The 19,367-nt window shown below is 39.2% G+C and overlaps 1 protein-coding gene and 2 pseudogenes across 7 annotated transcripts in view; 1 reads left to right on the forward strand and 2 right to left on the reverse strand.

Moving 5' to 3' along the window:
* Nucleotides 1-19,367, forward strand: part of FBXO34 (F-box protein 34) — a 157,523-nt gene that overhangs the window by 84,762 nt on the left and 53,394 nt on the right. The gene's annotated exons all lie outside the window — the stretch shown is intronic.
* LOC125167464 (40S ribosomal protein S14-like) lies at nucleotides 8,791-10,504 on the reverse strand (annotated as a pseudogene).
* LOC125167465 (60S ribosomal protein L31-like) lies at nucleotides 11,162-13,367 on the reverse strand (annotated as a pseudogene).

The following is a 19,367-nucleotide window of genomic DNA, read 5'->3' on the forward strand; positions in this document are numbered from 1 at the left end:
AAGTGGTGCCTGCCATGTTCCTTCCTGTGTCCTTAGCACGAAAGCAGTGCCTAGCACATAGTTGGTGTTCAGTTCGGTAAACATTTGTTGAATGAAAATTTATAAATTGATTTCTTTTTTAAAATTTAAATCCAAGTTAGCATACAGTGTGATAATGATTTCAGGAATAGATAAATTGATTTCTTTCATTTGATTTTGCTAGCACAGATTTTCTGGGCAGAGAGGGAGATACTGTTGAGGGACCAAATAGCAATAGCTGACATTTTTGCTTATTTGTTAGGTAGTGGTGATGGTATTAATCAGGTAGGCTTATGTTAGGATTTGCATTGTCCTTTCCCTGTGCCTAGAACACTATTCTCTTAGGTAAATCTTCATGCCTAACTTACTACCTACCTCCTCCGAATCTCTTATATATCACCTTCTTAAGCCTGTACTGATCACTGTTAAGTATTTTTTTTGAAATTTAATTTTTTTGAAGTTTGTTTTGAGAGAGAGAGAGTGTGTGTGTATGTGTGAGCAGGATAGGGGGGAGAGAGAGGAAGAGAGAGAGAATCCCAAGCAGTCTCCACACTGTCAGCACAGAGCCTGATGCGAGGCTGGAACTCAAGAAACATGAGTTCGTGACCTGAGCCGAAATCAAGAGTCGGTCAGTTAACCAACTGACCTACCCAGGCGCCCCTGACCACTCTGTTTAAAATGGTAACTGCTTCTCTCTCCTTGTACTTCCAAGTTTCCTTATCTTAGTCTGTTTTTTCCCATAACAACTACCTCCTTGAAACATATACTGTATAATTTACTTATGATTATTATTTACTGTCTCACCACCAGTGTTAGTTCCTTTAGGGGCTTTGACTATTTGTCTACTGTGTTCTATGTGCCTCATAAATGTTCAGCAAGCATTTGAGAGAGTATGCACACGAGTAGGAGAGGTGCAGAAGGAGGGAGAGAGAGAATCTTAAACAGGCTCCACGCTCAGTACAGAGGCTGATGTCGGGCTCCATCTCATCCTGAGATCGTGACCTGAGCCAAAATCAAGAGTCAGACACTCAATGGACGCTAGCCACCCAGGCACCCCAATTTTTATTTTAAAAATTTATATTTGAAAGTACTGTCTTCATTATTTAAAAAGTTTTGCTTGTGGAGACCACTGTGTGCCATTGTGCTACCAAGGCAAACCTGTGCAAGGTTTAAGGACTATATTCTCGGTGTAAAAGGGACTGAGTTTTGGCTTTGCTGAAATGCATCATCTGCTTCAAACCTCTAGCATCTTTTTGGTGAAGTTGTCATAGCCTTCAGTGCTGGTTTGGTTAATGAGAAAGAGTCTAGGTTTGAGTGAGTTCCACTGTGTGCCGGTGGAACATTTATTTCCTACTGGAGGTGGTTTTCCACAAAGGGAGGAATGACAATAGCAATAGCTTCCTTCCTTCCTTTTGACTAGGCTCTATACTAAACATTTTATGTATATTTTCTTTTCTAATCTTTACTAAAACCCTATAAGGAATGTATTCTTGTCCCTTTTTTCTCACAGAAAACTTAAGAGGTCTTAGAGGTTAAACAGGCAGTTTGCTTAGCCAGTAAGTGTGTAGAAGCTGGAATTTAATTCTGAGCAGTGTGACCTATAGAGGAATTTCACTGCACAAAATGTCTTCCTACTTAAGAGCACCTAGAAGTGAAAAAGAAATGAGAAACAACGTAGTGGAACTCTGATGTCACAGAGACCTTTATCTTTTTATTTGCTCCAGCTTCGCATGACTTAAGTTGATTGAATGAGGCCACTGCGGTTGAAACAGTAATGTTATGTTAAAGTTAAGCAATGCAATTTAAATAAAGTACATTTTAAATAGAACCAGAGCTAGCTCCTAACCAGATCTTCTATTTCTTAGACTTAGTTTAGCTCAAGAACAATTTAGCTTATCTCTGGAGCAGAATTTGTATGATCTTCCTTCATTTTCCCTAAAAACTAGATACAGTGGGATGGCAAAAATTATAATGTGGCTGCATTGAAAGTATAGTATAGGTATAGAGGGGTAGAGAGTGGGTAGGTTTTGTTGTTCTGGATTTAAGAGAAAAGCTTTTCTAGATCCTAGAATATGTATATAATTATACCAGTGTAAATAGTCATCCCCTGTGTACCACACAAAATCATTTGTAATTTCAGATTTTGATTAGAAAATTCTTATTCTTTAATGTGAGTTACTTTTTGAACCTTAATTAGCTGTTTGTGTATTTTTGTCTGTAAGATGATGTGTTTTATTTCCCCTGCCGTAAAAATACTTCTGCTCTGTCTTAAGGAGCCTCATACCTGGGTATCTCCAGTATTATAAATTAATTTTTAATTTAAGTTTTAAAACCATGGTGGTTTATGGGGAGTGTATTAGAACCTATACTTTCAGGAAATCATGCTTACGGATACATACTTATATGCTGAACCCAGTAATGTTCTTACGATAGGAAGGGTTGTAGGATACTATTGTGTACATAGCTAGTAGAACCATTTTATTTAAAAAAATTCTCCAGGGGCACCTGGGTGGCTCAGTTGGTTGAGTGTTGGACTTTGGCTCAGGTCACAATCTCATGTTTCATGGGTTTGAGCCCAGAATTGGACTCCATGCTGACAGTATGGAGCCTGCCTGGAATTCTCTCTCTTACCCTCTCTGCCCTTCCCCCACTCATTCATTTTCTCTCTCTGTCTCTGTCTCTGTCTCTCTCTCTCAAGGAAAAAAAAAATTCTTCAGAGTAAGACATAGGTACTTATTTTGGAGATACATTGAGACTTTTCTGGCCTGAAATGATCATTGGTGAGAGTTGTGTCCCTTTTGGGTCTCTAGAACTGTGGTGAGAACATCATATTGAATGAGGTCCTATTCTTGACACTCCCATTCAATTTTAGTGGGATGAAATACTGAAAACTTTTTCTTAATCCTTCTTTTTCCCCTTTTGAAGTAGCCAGCAAAGGCTTTTTTCTCAAATGCATGTTCATGGTGAGGGAAAAATGTGATGGTTCAGAAGAGTTTATGATGAAAGCACTAGTTCCTTTTCCCACCCCTCCCCACCTCAGTTCCGTTTTCAGGGAAACCACAACAGTTGTTTCTGGTGGATTCTTTTAGTTTACTTCTTTCATTTCTTGGTTTCCTAATTTTAAGCATTATCTATTGATTTTCTGCTTTGATAGTCAAGGTTTAACTCTTATTTACCAACTGTCAAGAATTATAAGGGATCTGAGATTTGACCTTACTTGAAGCTAACAAGTTAGCCTGCCAGTTTTGTGGATGCTGGTGGAAGGCTCAGTTAGAGATAAAGTACAGTTTATTACTCATAGCAGTAGCAGTAGCCAGAGTAGCAGCATTCATTTATGTCAGTGTCCTAAACCTCAATTCCCACAGGGCACTGCAGATAGGGCCACATAATACCTGTTTGCATAGTAGGTTTTGTTACTGGAGAAAACTCTGAGCTTAGAGATTTCAAATATTTTATAATGGGCAGTAAGTGTGCCTGGCCTTTGCTCCAGAGGGAGATAGTAAGCATGTCTGCTTTTTGTTCTTGAAGAAAAGACTTTCTATCTTGCAAGGTCGTTTGCTGTATGAACATCTTTGAAAATAACAGTCCAGAACAAAGAGCAGACAGTGTCTTGCCTGAAAGACCTAGAGACCTATTACAAATTATTTCTTCACACCACTACCCCATTCCCCATCTTCTTTCTGCTGTAGTTCTGCCATTATTTTTAGCTCCTTGGTCATCTTGGTAAATACTATGTATTTATTTTTATTTCACTAACAATAGATGGTGTCTTTTGACTTCCTGCTCTGAAAGAGGAGTATGTAAGATAGGAATCCTTGTAAGTGTTAGAAAACTAGTTCAACCATAACTTAAGTGGAAAAGAAAATTGGTTTGAAGAACTGAGAGTCTGAGGAGGATAGAGTAGGACAGGATCCACATGCTCAATCCTTGCTTTGAAGAGTTGCTCTCTTGCTGTTATCAGTCCGATTTCCTCCTTTTAGCTTTATTTTCAGGATCCTTCACACCCTGCCACCCCCCCACCCCCACCCCGCCACCCATTCTAGGCTGTGTGTTTATTTCCAAACAAGTTATGACAAGGTGGAGAGAATAGACTGGTATAGTTAACAGCCTGGTCACATGCACACTCTTAGAGATGGGTATGGGGTCAACCCTATATGAAACACATGTGTTAGGGGTCTGAAGAAGGTAATTCTCCAAAGATAAAACAGGATGCCATTACCTCCCCATATCAGAATTCTCATTTGTATTCTTTTTTGGGGGGCATTTTTTGGTTTTATAGCTTCCTATGAAACAGTTAAGTTACACTTTTTAAAGATGATATCAAATTTCTAGTATCTCCCTTTTTCATAGTTAGCTTCCTTGATGCCCCCTATCTTCCTGCTCCATTCTGTGAGCTTTATTTAGAACTGCTGCCCAACTGACATCCTGTGACTTGCCTTCATTATGCTCCTGTTTCCCATATATTCCTCTTTCTTGAATTATTGCTTTGTTTTGCTAGTGTATATACTAAGGTAAGATGTGTGGGAGGTAAATTTTGAGTGATTCCATGTCTGGAAGGGTTTTTATTTTGTTCTTAAACTGGAATGTTAGTGTGGCTGGGAATGGAATTCTAGGTTTGAACATCATTTTCTGTCACATTTTTAAAGGCATTGCTCAACTATTAGTATCCTTCATTATTGATGAGAATTCCTAGACCAGTTTGATTCTTGGTTCCTTTGTAGATGAGCTGCCTTTTCTCTGAAAGCTTTTAGTATCTTTTTGATCTTGTCTGAAATTTTCCAATGATATGTCTTGATGTTGGTCTCTATTCATTTGAGCACTGAGCGGGCCCTATTGTAAGACTTCTATAAATCTATTAACTTAATCATCTTTTGGTGAAAGCATTTTTTTGGAAACTTTCTCCAATTTTTTTTCTTTTCATTCTGGATTTCTTTTTTTTGTTTGTTTAATTTTTTATTGAAGGATAGTTGACACATAATGTTACTAGTTTCAAGTGTAGAACATAGTGATTCACCATCTCTATATGTTACACTGTGCTCTCCACAAGTGTACTTACCATCTGTCACTCTCCAGTGCTGTTATAATACATACCACTGACTGTATTCCCTGTTCTTTCTGGAATTCTTCTAATCAAATGCTGATCTCCTGGACTGATGCTGTGGGTCCTTTGGTAATTTTCTGTCTCTGTTTTTGTCTATTTTCTAGATTTCATCTTCACAACTTCAAACTTTATATTGCCTTTTTATTTATTTATTTTAAAGTTTATTTATTTTGAGAGAGAGAGAGAGCATGAGCAGGGGAGGGGCAGAGAGAGAGGGAGAATCCCAAGCAGGCTCTGTGCTATTAGCGCAGAGCCCAACATGGGGCTCAGTCTCATGATCCTGAGATCGTGACCTGAGCTGAAACCAAGAATTGGATGCTTAACTGACCGAGCCACCCAGGCGCCTCCTCTATATTGCCTCTTTAAATTGATATTTTATTTCCAAGAGTCTTTTCTCATTCTTTTTTGCTTTTTCACGGCATCGTGTTTTGCTTTATGGATGCAATATCTCGACTGTTTCTGAGGATCTTAATTACAAGGCTTTTGACAAGATCTATTCTGTTTTATGAATTCTCTTTCTTCCTTTGTCACATTTCTTTAACTTTTGTTGCCTTGTCTCTTTCAAGGTACAGATGTTTGATTCTGATTTACCCAATCAAATGGAAGAATGAAACCGTATAAAATTGATTTTGGGGGTGCCTAGGTGGCTCAGTTGGTTAAGTGTCTGACTCTTGATTTTGGCTCAGGTCATGATCTCACAGTCTGAGATCAAGCCCGGAACTCTGCACTGGGCATGGAGCCTACTTAAGATTCTGTCTCTCCCAATGCTCCTCTCCTGCATGTGCTCTCTCACGCTCTCAAAATAATAATAATAATAATAATAATAATAATAATAATAATAAATAAAATAAAATTGATTGGGATCTCTGCCTAGACAAGGTCTGTCAACTGGTGAGCTTTGCATTAAGGTGAGCAGTTTGGGGAGGCCCCATTATTCTTGGTCAGTGGTGCTAATGCTTTTTTTTTTCTTTTTTTTTTTTTTTTAGAGTTAGATTTGAATTTTTTTTTTTTTCAACGTTTATTTATTTTTGGGACAGAGAGAGACAGAGCATGAACAGGGGAGGGGCAGAGAGAGAGGGAGACACAGAATCTGAAACAGGCTCCAGGCTCTGAGCCATCAGCCCAGAGCCCGACGAGGGGCTCGAACTCACGGACCGCGAGATCGTGACCTGGCTGAAGTCAGACGCTTAACCGACTGCGCCACCCAGGCGCCCCGGTGCTAATGCTTTTAATAGCTGCTGTTCTCTTCAGACAGTTTAATTTCATTAAAGAAGGATCTTCTAGTTTTGTTTTGTTTTTTTAATTTTTTTTTTAATGTTTTATTTATTTTTGAGACAGAGACAGAGCATGAATGGGAGAGGGGCAGAGAGAGAGGGAGACACAGAATCGGAAGCAGGCTCCAGGCTCTGAGCCATCAGCCCAGAGCCTGACGCGGGGCTCGAACTCACGAACCGTGAGATCGTGACCTGAGCTGAAGTCGGATGCTCAACCGACTGAGCCACCCAGGCGCCCCTAGTTTTAAATGTTTTTAATATTGTAAAATTTCAAAGATAATGAGGATTATGAAAAGAGCCAATGATATAGGGTCTAGAAGTGTTCAAATAATCATCTTTCCTGCATTTTAGAGTCAAAAGTTTTAAGGTATAGAGTAGTATAGTAGAGAACAGCCCAGACGTTAAGAGCCAGAGTGCTCGTGGTCAAATCTGGTTCTGCCACTGAGTTACACTTAGGTCACTTAACAAGTTACTTAGCCTTTCAGTGCCTGCCCACTTTTCTCATCTGTAATATTTAGATAATAATAATACTCACCTACTAGGGTTGTTATGAGGATTTAGTTAAAAATACATATTAGATACTTGGCATATGATAAATTCTCAGAAGGTGTTAATTTTTTTTCTCTCTTTGCCAATAATAATTATGCAATTTAGATATGGTGATGATTGCCCACAGCAGAGATTCTGGTACGATTAGGTAACTTTAGATTGTGTTTTTCTCTTTAGAACCTCAAAAAACATTTGGTGTCATTACTTGAAGTGCTGAAATGTGTATGTGCAAATATTTTCGTAAAAGTCTTTGAAAGGTTCTCCTCCCCCACCTCCAAAGGATCTTACTAAAGATAACTTGATAAGAAAAGTAGTCTTGGAGCACAGCCAGAAAACTAGGAATGAAAAAATACTATTTTCATTCCCAGAAACCTCTGTACAATCAGAATCATATGTGCTCAGGATGTTAGGGAAGCTTTGTTCCCATGCAAAACACACTGACAGTCCTACTTCTTGGATTTCAGAAAATGTTGAAAGTGTCTTTATAAATTGATGTCTAGGGCAGGACTGGCAGGAGGAAATAGTTCTTGAAAGAATTTTTTTTTTCTTCAAGTACGCCCCCATTTTGTTGGAACACTGTGAGACTTCCTCACCACACTCTTCTGACTGTTTGTGAAATTCAGGTGAATTATATAAAACTCTTGTGTGGTTGTTCCTGTCTCCCTACCCTCTCCAAACTTGACCCTTATTTGAACTAGGGGGTTTTAGTTTGAATTATTGATCTTGTTTTTTGTTTTTGTTTTTGTTTTTTCCTCTCCCACATAGTGGAAGAAGTCCTTGGAATTTATTATTGTTCCTGTTATTATTATTTACTTTTTGAAATGCAGATGCACACAAAAGTAGTCAGTGAGCCCCTGTATATCAGTTAGTTTCAACATTTTGCCATAGTTGTTTATTCTTGTCCCCATTTAAAAACAATTTTTAAACCAAATTCTAGACATTGTGTCATTTTAGCGCTGAATGTATCAATATGTGTTTTTTAAAGGGACATTTTTGGGTACCTAGGTGGCTCAGTCGGTGAAGCGTCCAACTTCAGCTCAGGTCACGATCTCACAGCTTGTGGGTTTAAGTCCCACATCGGGCTCTGTGTTGACAGCTCAGAGCCTGGAGCCTGCTTTGAATTCTGTGTCTCCCCCTCTCTCTGCCCGTCCCATGCTCATGCTCTGTCTCTGTCTCTCAATAATAAATAAACGTTAAAAAAAAATTTTTTTTAAAGGGACATTCTCCCCCATAACCACAGGGCCATTGTTTTACCTAACAAAATTAACAGATTGCTCTGTTGCCTAGCTTTTGAATTTTACTCTCCATATTAGTATCATCAAATTCCTTTACGTTGTCTAAAACCCAGATATATTCAAGTAGTGGTATCATTTTTTAAAGGACCTGTTTTTCTTCATTTACATGAAAATAATTTGTATTTTCCAAGTGCTTTGATTTTAATTTACAGAAAGTTTCAAGCACATAAAAATAGATGAAATCCATGTAATAACCCCCCATGTACCTACCACCCAGCTTTGACAGTTATCAACTCAGTGTTCAATTTTCTTTCATCTGTTCTTCCACTTTCTTCCTCTGGGGTTATTTTCAGACAAATCACAGATGTCATTTCATTTGTAGTCTAGTGTATCTTTAAAGGATAAGGACTCTTTAAAATATATGTATAATATATATTAAAATATATGTATGTATTTATCCCCCCAAGCCATCATCAAATATCCATTGTTCAAATTTCCAGTTGTCTCACACATCTTAGTTTATTATATTTATTTATTTTTCAAATGTTACAGTTTTTTTAAAGCTTACACAAAGGCAGTTTATTAACAGAAGACAATAATTTGGGAATCCTGCTCATAGACTGCAACCACAATGACCCCTATTCTTGCGGGTGCTATTGGAGGGGATAGGGGTGACATTCTCAATCCTCCTGATCTTCATTCCTGAGTGGGCAAGGGCTCTGAGGACTGACTGGGCCTAGGTTCAGGGGTCTTGGTTCTATTTCCTCCTGTGGCCTGGAGTTTGATGTGGAGTACAGTGATGCTCAGCTCCTTGCACCCTCTGGGCTACATGCTGAGTAGTCAACAAGGCAGCATAGGGAGAGGATGCATCTTGGTCAGCCTCACCTTCATCCCACCAGTCACCTGGCAGATTGTTGCCTTGACAGATTGGTGACTTGGACAAATGTGTCACTGAGACATGTAAAGATGTGGTAGACAGCAAACGCATTTTCTCCTTCAGCTACCTGAGGTCCAAGGCTAATGACCTATTCTTCCTTCTTTTCTTTCTCCTTGCAAGGAGCCTTTTCTGAGTGTCTCCTCCATACTCTGACACTGGAAAGCTCAATGTCCTAGTTTTAATCAGGATCCACATAAGGTCACGAACTTCCAGATGGTTGGTAATGACTTTTTAAATCCTTTTTAGTTTAGAGCTTCCCCCTCACTACCTCTTTTTTATCCCTCTTCTGGTAATTTCTTTATTAAAGAAACCAGGTTTTTGGTCCTTTAGAGTTTCCAAGTCTGGATTTTAATGATTATATCCCTGTGGTTTATAACATGTTCTTATGTCTTGTTCTCTCTAGTAAACTGTTGAGCATACTAAATATTCTTGTAATTCTGAAGATACAAAGGTTATTATTTTATAAATTTTAGAATTGATTTAAATGCTATACAGGTGTATAATGCCAGTTACCATTTAAGGTGTGGCCTTTTCTTTTTGGTGACAGTATTTTAAAAAAATATCTTAATCCCCCCTCCATATTTTATTTGAGAGAGAGTGTGTGAGCGAGTGGGGGAGGGGCAGAGAGAGAAGGAGAGAGAGAGAATCCCAAGCAGGCTCTGTGCTGTCAGCACAGAGCCCAACATGGGGCTTGATCCCACACACCGTGAGATCATGACCTGACCCAAAATCAGAGACGCTGAACCGGCTGAGCTATCCGGGCACTCCAGTGAAACAGTATTTGTAAAGTGAGTTGATAGCTAATTAGAAGTTGTAAGCCAGATTCCTTGGTATTGCAGTGGACCACTCTTCACATAATGAAAAGCAGCCCTGTCAGGGCAACATTAAAAAGAATTTTATTGATGTTACGCATTATCTAGTACACTTAGCTTTATCTTCTGAAATACATAGGTAGTGGAATTCTGTTGTATCCTCATGTAAAATGAAGGCTGTATCATTGGCCTTTGGTGGGTCTTGAGTGAGAAAGCACCTAGCACAGTGCCAAGTATGGAAGAGACATTTGAATGTTCATTTCCTTTTCTGTAAGCATGGTCATAATTGTGAGATTCTTCTGTCTTCATTAGAAAGTTTTAGGTAAAAGGCTGGTGGCCAGGAAAACCATACCTAGTCTAAAGGGCTAGTTTGGGCCAAGAACAGGTCTGTCAGAGTGAGCCAGGGTGCACAGTCTTAGAACAGGTTATGGAATAGATGGTCAGAACAGATGAGTCATGTCACACATACCCGTGTTCCACTGTTCTCCCTTTCCCCTCAACCCATGTTCCACTGTTCCCCTTTCCCCACCGACCTCTGTGGTTGCTGTCTGACAGATAGTACAGCAGAAGATGGGCATTAGGTCAGTCCTAGTACAAGAAAAACAGTGGTTGGACCACTAGGAAGACAGAGCAGCAGAGGTGGCCATAGGGAACTAGGGACCAGGCAAACAGACTGGTCGAAAGATGTAGGTATAGCTCCAGCAGCAAGGAAGGACAAGGTGGTTGCAGAGACCATTTCTCTCCTCCTCCTCCTCCTCCTCCTCCTCCTCCTCCTCCCTCCTCCTCTCTTCCCCTTCCTCCTCCCCTTCCCCTTCCTCCTCCCCTTCCCCTCCCTCCCCTTCCCCCTCCTCCTCCTCCTCTTCCCCCTCCCCTTCCCCTCTCCCTCTCCTTCCTCCTCCTCCTCTTCTTCTTCTTCTTCTTCTTCTTCTTCTTCTTCTTCTTTCTTGCAGTTTCTGGTTTCTTAAATGACAGTTTTCTTTCATGAGGCCTTAAAATAGTTTACTGGTAAGAGTATTTCAGCTAAGCTTCTAGGTTTGAATAACAGAACATCCAAATGGAGATGACTTTTGGAATTCTTTTTATCAGCTAGAATCAGACATTTGGACCATCTAGTACACTTAGCTTCTGCTTGCCCCTGCTTGGTTGTGTAGGAAATTTATATGATGTTAGGCTAATAGTATAGAAATTAAATTTATTTATTTATTTTGCAGTTTTATACCTTTATTTGACAGCATTTAGTTCTCACCCACATTAATTGCCTGTAGGTTTTGGAGAGTGGTGACAGGTGCATAGGTAACCAACGTACAGAGCTTGTTTGGTGAATTTTTATTCTTGTTACGTTTTCTGGTCAACTGCGCACATATGTGGTATGGAATATTTCTTATGCCTTTTGCCCAGACAGCTTTGTTGAACCTGGTGTCCATGTGCACATCTCTTTCATGGCAAATTTCCGGATGCCTTTGAGTACCCGAGGGGCACTCTTCTTGAAACCCACTCCATGGATGTGCTTGTGAATGTTGATGGTGTATTCTTTGATTACTACCTTGATAGCCAAACAGCCCTTCTTTTTTGCCACCCTTCTTTGCAGTAGTCGTTCTGCCAGGTCCTGGTTGCAAAAAAACAAACAAAAACAAAACAAAAAACAAAAAAACAAGAATAGTATAGAAATTTATACACCCTTGCTCACATCAAGTGATTGTCATCTCTTGTTTGGGGGAAAGTATAGGGATAGAGGAATCTCCTCAAGGAAACTCCCTTTAGTAGTTATTTTTCTCATAGCTAGCAGCTAATCTGAGTACTCTGACTAGAATAGGCTTAATAATTATAAAGTAGTGCTAAGTTACTTATTAGCTATGGGAAACAAATTGTATGGTATTTCCTGGGTTTAAAGAAGAATTGATTAAAGGCTAAGAAATTGGTTTTCCTTCTTTGGGAAAGTCCTTTCTAAATCTAATCTAACTAGTCTTTGGGCAAATACATCAAAGTGTAAGGGACTTGCCTGTGATTTGAACTACATCTATATCTCTTTCTGGTGAATAAAGAAGTAGCAAAGAAGCTAAGTGTCAGAGCTTGTAAAGAGATTCTGGGGCAAGTTTGCTCCTAATGTTCCTTAATTTAAGCAAGATGGTTTCATGTTTCTTTTCTGGAATAAACTCTGAAAACAAATATGTTGAGCATACTGGAGCAGAGTAGAGTAGGAGAAACAGTCAAGGACATTGTACATTCATTGACTGGGGTAGAAAGTACCCACAGTGGCCTATGTTATTCTGATACAATAGAACAACCTAGATAAATAGATAAATTTTTTTTTTTTATATAATCAAGTTTACTCGTTATTTTTGAGAGAGAGCGAGAGAGAGCGAGCGCACAAGCAGGGAAGGGACACAGAGAGAGAGAGGGAGACACAGAATCTGAAGCGGGCTTCCAGGCTCTGAGCTGTCAGCACAGAGCCCAACGCGGGGCTCTAACTCACAAACCGCGAGTGAGATCATGACCTGAGCCGAAATCAGATGCTTAACGGACTGAGCCCCAATACAATGTTTTAATATGCGTTAATTTCTAGGACTCTTTACAGAACTCGCGTTTTAAGCATAGGCTATTCTTTCTTTCAGTAAAATGTTAAATGCCACCTATGTCTTAACACCATTACAAGAACTGACCGAGTTGTTGAAAAATGGTTACATAAGAGTGAGCACTAATTTTGGTTTGCTTTGGACAAAGTAGACAGGACCATTCTGTCTAATTATATTATCGAGTGGGTACTCTGCTAAGGGATCTGATCCTCACCACAACTCTGAAGTATCAGACTCAGAAGTAGTGACTCACCCAGTGTCCTAGAGAGAAGAAAAAATGGCTACTCTTAGAGTAGAATCCAGGCTTTACAGGAATTGAGGTGATATTTTGCTTAACCATTGTGTGTGTGGGGGGGTCTTTTGTGTAAATTACTATATTTAAATAGTCTTTGACATCATAATTTACTGTTTTTACTAAATATCACAAATTAGGATTTGATAACTGGTTACTCCCCCACCCTGGCCCTCCCATGGAGCTAAATTAGGATTGGAGCTTCCAATTTCATAGGTGGTAGCCTGTGGGGAGCTGTTGGGAAGGGAAGAACTTGGATCCTGTTATCTATTTCCATAGTTATAAATTTTTTGGAACTTTTGAAGCCACGAGAACTTTTTTTTTTTAATCCCCTTAATTTCCTTCTTCCTCATCTTGCTTCCATTTCCTGTCCCCAAATAAAAATAATCACATTTGTAAAAGAGGGCAAAGGGTGTTGAGAACCAGCAGGTCTAGGCAGATGTTAAGTGTAAAGGGCAGGAAGCCATGTTTACTAGGCCAGGTAACTGCCTGAGAAGAGATGTGCCCTTAGAGAAGAGTCTGGGTACAAGGGTGGTAAAGACAGAGACAATTTCAGTTACCTTTGAAGACTGTCATTCATATGGGTCCTGTGGGGCTGATGTAAAGGAGTTATTTCATTGGACCTGTTGGAAGGCTCTTGTTCTGTGTCCAAGTGGGTGAGAAGTATTTTTTTTTCTTTTAAATTATGTGAGGGGTCTGTTGAGCACATTGGAGCAGAGTGGAGTATAATAGTCAAGGGCATTGTACATTCATTGCCTGGAGCAGAAGGCACCCACATTGGCCTGGGTTATTCTGATATGATAGAATACCACTCGTTGGATGTAACAGAGGAGAACAACAAAAGCAGGACAATGATCAGTTTCTTAAATTTCTGTAGTTTGTTAGGAGATCCGTGTATAATAGTAAATTTATTCACAAGTGAATTAACTAGCAGGTTTTTGCTTGGTTGCTATTGCAACTATCACAGTTCCTTTTGCTACTGGGAATCCAGGTGGACTCCTGAGAAAGGTTCTTGGTTTTGTCACCTGGCTTGGTGACCTGCCGAAAACCACGTGAGATGTGCTTTATGTACCCTCATGAACTTGTGACCTTGAATGTACCAGGGTCTAATACTATGATGGTATTAAATAAACTTCCTTTTGCATTTAGATTTTGAGGTTGGAAAAGCACTCTATGCCTTCCTTTGGTAAAAGTCTCTGAAGTTGAACAGTCTTTGTTGGTGGAATGCCTTTTCTGCCACTGGAGAGGTTCAGGCTGTGTGACCTCTTAGAGAATGGGTTATAAAAAGGACTCAAAAGTCATACTGGAAATAGGTAACCTTTAGATTATATACACATTTTGTTCATTTTTAAAATGTAAAAGTTAAAGATTTTCCCAAATCTAGAAAAGTAAAACTGGAAAAAAGATTTTAAATTTCTTTTTTCTTTACTCTTCACCCACATTATTAGGTTTTCATAGCTCTAATCAGTATCTGTGTTTCCCTCCTATTTGGAAATATGCTTACTTTATACATAACAGCTATCGTCCTTTAAATAAAGGGGGGGTTTTTCAAACTTTCTCTGCTTTCCACAGTCCAGATACCTTTATGACTGTATCATAAATGTAAATAAAGCTTATCTTCAGTAATTGCATTTCTGGAAACAGCTTTAAGTCCTTCTCCACTTACCAGGCAGTCAGGTTTTGGAAGGGATGTTTTTTTGTTTTTGTTTTTTAAATGTGTTTATAGGGGCACCTGGGTGACTCATTTGGTTCAGCATCTGACTTTGGCTCAGGTCATGATCTCATGGGTTCGTGAGTTTGAGCCCCGCGTTGGGCTCTGTGCTGACAGCTCAGAGCCTGGAGCCTGCTTCGAATTCTGTGTCTCCCTCTCTCGCTGCCATTCCCCCGTTCATGCTGTCTCTCTCTCTCTCTCAAAAATAAATATTAAAAAAAAAATAAATGTTTATATACTCTAGTGGTATTTGGATACACATTTTATTTTTAAAATATGTAACTTATTTCATTTGTAAGACAAATTAATTTGTTCAGCTAAAGCAAACAACCAACCAAATAAAACCAACTGTTGTCCTTTATTTTAGTTGCAATTTTTGGCAGCTTTTATTCCTTGGTTTTCTGACATATTCCAGGCTATTTTCTAGTTGTCCTGTTGTGCTCAGGTTTTAAGAAACTGGCCATCAGGGGGTGAAAATGGCAGAATTCTGTATCCTTAAATGAACGTACTAACTCAGCATTTGCCCATTTCTGCATGTCTTGTCAAGAAAAAGTAGATTTCTAACATTGGACAGGAGACACAAACAAAGCATTATACTTTGGCAGATAGCGGCTATTTTAAATCTTCATCATTCTCTTTTGAAAATACTCAAAATACAAAATAACACTAAAGAGGAGAGGTGCAAGTTTTTTTGATATCACTACAGAGTTGGATGTCTCATTTGCAAACTGTGTCATATAATGGGCTTCTCTTTATTAGCTTGTTTGAATATATTCGTGTCTCTTTTTTTCCATTTATGGCTCACCAGTGTCTCTGTGAATGGCTGTATGAACAACAGACCTCACTCACTGGTCTGTGTTGTCTTATCCATTGGCCAAATTTCAACCATGATTCCAGTGATGTACCTATTTAACAATTTTACTATTCCCTTTAGGAATCACTATAAAGATCTATACCCAAAGGATATTTGGCAACAGTAGGAATATGACTTTGATCCTAAGTTTTATAAATTTACATTAGAGAGACTTATAAACAATTTTTTGTTTTCATTGGATAAATATTTAAAAAAAATTTTTTTTAAGTTTATTTATTTTGGGAGGGAGGAGGGGCAGAGAGAGAGAATTCCAAGCAGGTTCCACACTATCAGTGCAGAGCCCGACATGGGGTGTAAACTCCCAACCCGCAAGATCATGACCTGAGCTGAAATCAAGAGTTGGACTTAACCAACTGAGCCACCCAGGGGCCCCTGATGTTTTAATTTTACTTTAGAGACAGGGAGAGTGAGAGAGTGCGCACAAACTGGAGAGGGGCAGAGGGGGAAAGAGAATCCTAAGAAGGCTCCTTGCTCATGGAGGAACCTGATGCTGGGCTCAGTTTAAGGACTGTGAAATCATGACCTGAGCTGAAATTAGGAGCTGGTTGCTCAACCCACTCAACCACCCAGATGCCCTTGTTTTCATTTGTTTCTTGTTATTAGCAACTTAAAGTGTTGATTCATTCAGAAAAGACCTCAGATGAGCTGAAATTTGAAGTGTTTATAAAGATAGTTACCTGTTTGGGGTGGCTAGGTGGCTCAGTTAGGTAAGTGTCCAACTCTTGATTTTGGCTCAGGTCATGATCTCACATTTTGTGCGTTTGAGCCCCATGCCGGCCTCTGCGCTGACAGTGTGGAGCCTGCTTGGGATTTTCTCCCTCTCTCCGTCTCTCTCTCTCTGCTCCTCCCCAGATCATGTATGTTCTCTCTCTCTCTCAAAATAAACATTAAAAAACAATAAAAGCAAAGTTACCTGTTTTGAGTGCTCACAGCATTTTTTGCTAAGCATTTTACATGCATATGTGTTAAGGACGCAAGATTTTTGTTGTCATATTATTAGACCTACAAGCGAGGTATTCTTTAAAAAAAAAAAAAACCCAAAACTTCCAGGGAGGTTCTAATCAACTAAAGTTGAGAACAGTTGCTTTAGGAAGATTAACAGATACCTGGGACACCTGGCTGGCTCGGTTGGAAGAGGGTGCAACTCTTGATCTCGGGTTTGTGACTTCAAGCCCCACATTGGGTATAGAGATTTCTAAAATAAACTTCAAAAAAAAAGGGTGGGGGAAGGATCCACAGATACTTGGCTTGGGTCTCTGGGTGGCTGGTTAAGTTTCTTGGAGAGAAACTATGGAAAGGGGCTTTGTGTGTAAGTGTCCAGTTGGGTTGGCAGTTGGAAATAGGATCTGAAGCAGTTGGGTTCTAGAGACGAAGTATGGGAGAAATATTGGCAGCTGGATGGTATTCAGGGTTATAGGGTTAGGTAAACTTGCTCTGGGAGAGCTTGCATGATGAAGAAAAGATGCAGAATCCTAGGGAACCTTGAAATGTTTTGAGTGGACAGAAGGAGAGGAGTAAGAGAACAGATACATAGGTGTTCAACGAAGAAACAGGAACAGCAGAGGAGTGTGTGGTATTTCAGAAGCCAAGAGAGAAGATAGGATCAGGTTACAGAGAACAGAGGTGCCTGGCATATGGTGAGTGCTCAATAAATACTTGTTGCAAGTAGAATTTAAGTTTCCAGTGGATTATCAGTTAGGAGATTGCTTGGTAAAAATTTAATTGGTAGTAGTATTTTTCCTACCTTACTCTTAGGCTTGTCTTGTTCCCCTTTGTAAGTTCCTTATTCTCTGCTTTAACAGAGTTTTATAGGGCTTTGCTATAGGCCACTGGTTCTCCCAAGTGTGGTTCCCCAGACCAGAAGCATCAACATCACCTGGGAACTTGTTAGAAGTGAAAATCCTCAGGCCCTACCCAGTTCTACTGATTCAGAAGCGACTGGGATGGGACCCAGTCGTCTATGTTTTAACAAACCTTCCATGTGATTGTGATGCTTGCTCAAATTTGAAAACCAATGTCTTAAGATTTTTTCTCTGTGCTTTCTACTTAGGCGTTTAGTTTTTTTTGTTTTTGTTTCTGTTTTTTTTTTTTTTTTTTTTTTTTTTTTTAATCATGGCTTCAGTTACCATGCTATGTGCCAAAACTTCCAAATTTACCTCTTTGATCCGTTCATCTGAGAACTGGGTCCACAGATCTAATTGTGTGTTATTCATTTTGATTTGGATGTCTCTCAGTTCCTCCAGCTCAATTTGTCCAAAATTGAACTCAGAATTTTTCTCCCAGCCATCTTTTCTGGGACTCTATAGTAGACACTGTTATCCATGTGGATGTTCATGCTAGAAACTTAAGCTTGATTCACTTTCTTACACAAACACTAACAAGTTCTAAGTATATTCCACTCTGTTGGTTTAGGAGACACACACACACACACACACACACACACACACACACGTACCAAACAAACAAAATGGCGATAATGAGTAAGTGTCCCCCCAAGTTAATTGAGAGACAGTCTTTTAGGAAGTGTCAATTCTCAGAACTGCTAGTGAGTGATCAGCCTGCCTTGCTGAGTATGATTCCAGAGTTTAAAGGTTAATAAGTATTATAAAACATGGTTTCTAAACTCAAGTACTTCATCTTGTGTTCAACCAAAAGAACTTGTGTATAAATGTATAACATAATCTGGTTACTGTTACCGGGGAGAATATACAAAGCTATGTCTGTTGTAGTCCATAGACAGTTCCAGGGAAAGGTGGGTTGTGAAGTGTAGGACTCTGGGGCCAGGATGTTTTGGTTGAAGTCATGATAGCACCACTTGCTGTGACCTTGGGCAAGTTAACTTTCCTTCACTATGCCTCAGTTTCCTTAACTGTAAAATTGGAGATAATAACCATCCATACCTCAGAGCTATTAGGATTTATTATACAGTATTTAAGACTTTGCAGTAAGCGGTGCCTGGCACATAGGTAAAGGTTCAATAATGTAAGCTATATTATTACTATCTCTTCCACCTTGTCACTCTAGTCCATCCATTCTTGAATTCTCTTGGCTACTAGTAGCTATTCAATTCAGACATACCATGCACTTGGATGCTTTAAAAATGCTTATGCATCCAGGTCTTCATTTAACCCTCCTCTGATTCCCCAGTTTAGGTTAAGGTTCCTTTTATATGTTTCCTTAATACCCTGTACTTTCTCACAGTACTTTGTAAACATTAATATTATGTTTTTAGTAACAGCTTTATTGAAATAGAATTCATATACCACACGGTTAACTCATTTAAAGTGTGCAGTTCAATGCTATCCACAGAGTTATGTAACCATCACCAAAATCAATTTTAGAGCATTTGATTCAAGTTGTAAGAGTACCACTTGCTATCATGAAGATAGCAGAAAGGGTCCCTATACCCAGTAGGGGTCGTTTCACATACCCTCTACTCCTCCCAGAAAATCTGCTTTCTGTCTGTCAAGAGTTGCTTTTCTGGACGTTTCATATAAATAGAACCATGTGTGTGATCTTTTGTGTTTGTTTTCTTTCATTTTGCATAATGTTTTCAAGGTTCATCCATGTTCTAGTACATACCAGTAAGTCATTTCTTTTTATGGTTGAATAGTATTCCGTTGTATGGATATACACAGTTTGTTTATTTGTTCATCAATTGATGGACATTTAGGTTGTTTCCACTTTCTGGCTGTTAGGAATAATGGTATTGTGAACATCCATGTACAGGTTTTTATGTGGACGTATGTTTTCATTTCTTGAATTTATACATCTTTAAGAGTGAAATTGCTGGGTCGTATGGTAACTCTATGTTTAACCTTTTGAAAAACTGCCAAATTGTTTTCCAATGCTGCTGTATACTTTTTACATTTCTAATACCAGTATATGAAGATTCCAATTTATCCATGTCCTTGCTAACATTTATTTTCACTTTTCAATTCTTGCCATTCTGGGGGGTGTGAAGTAATCTCATTGTGGTTTTGATTTGCAT

This window comes from Prionailurus viverrinus, chromosome B3 (assembly GCF_022837055.1).
Source record: "Prionailurus viverrinus isolate Anna chromosome B3, UM_Priviv_1.0, whole genome shotgun sequence".
In the NCBI taxonomy this organism is placed as follows: Eukaryota; Metazoa; Chordata; class Mammalia; order Carnivora; family Felidae; genus Prionailurus; species Prionailurus viverrinus.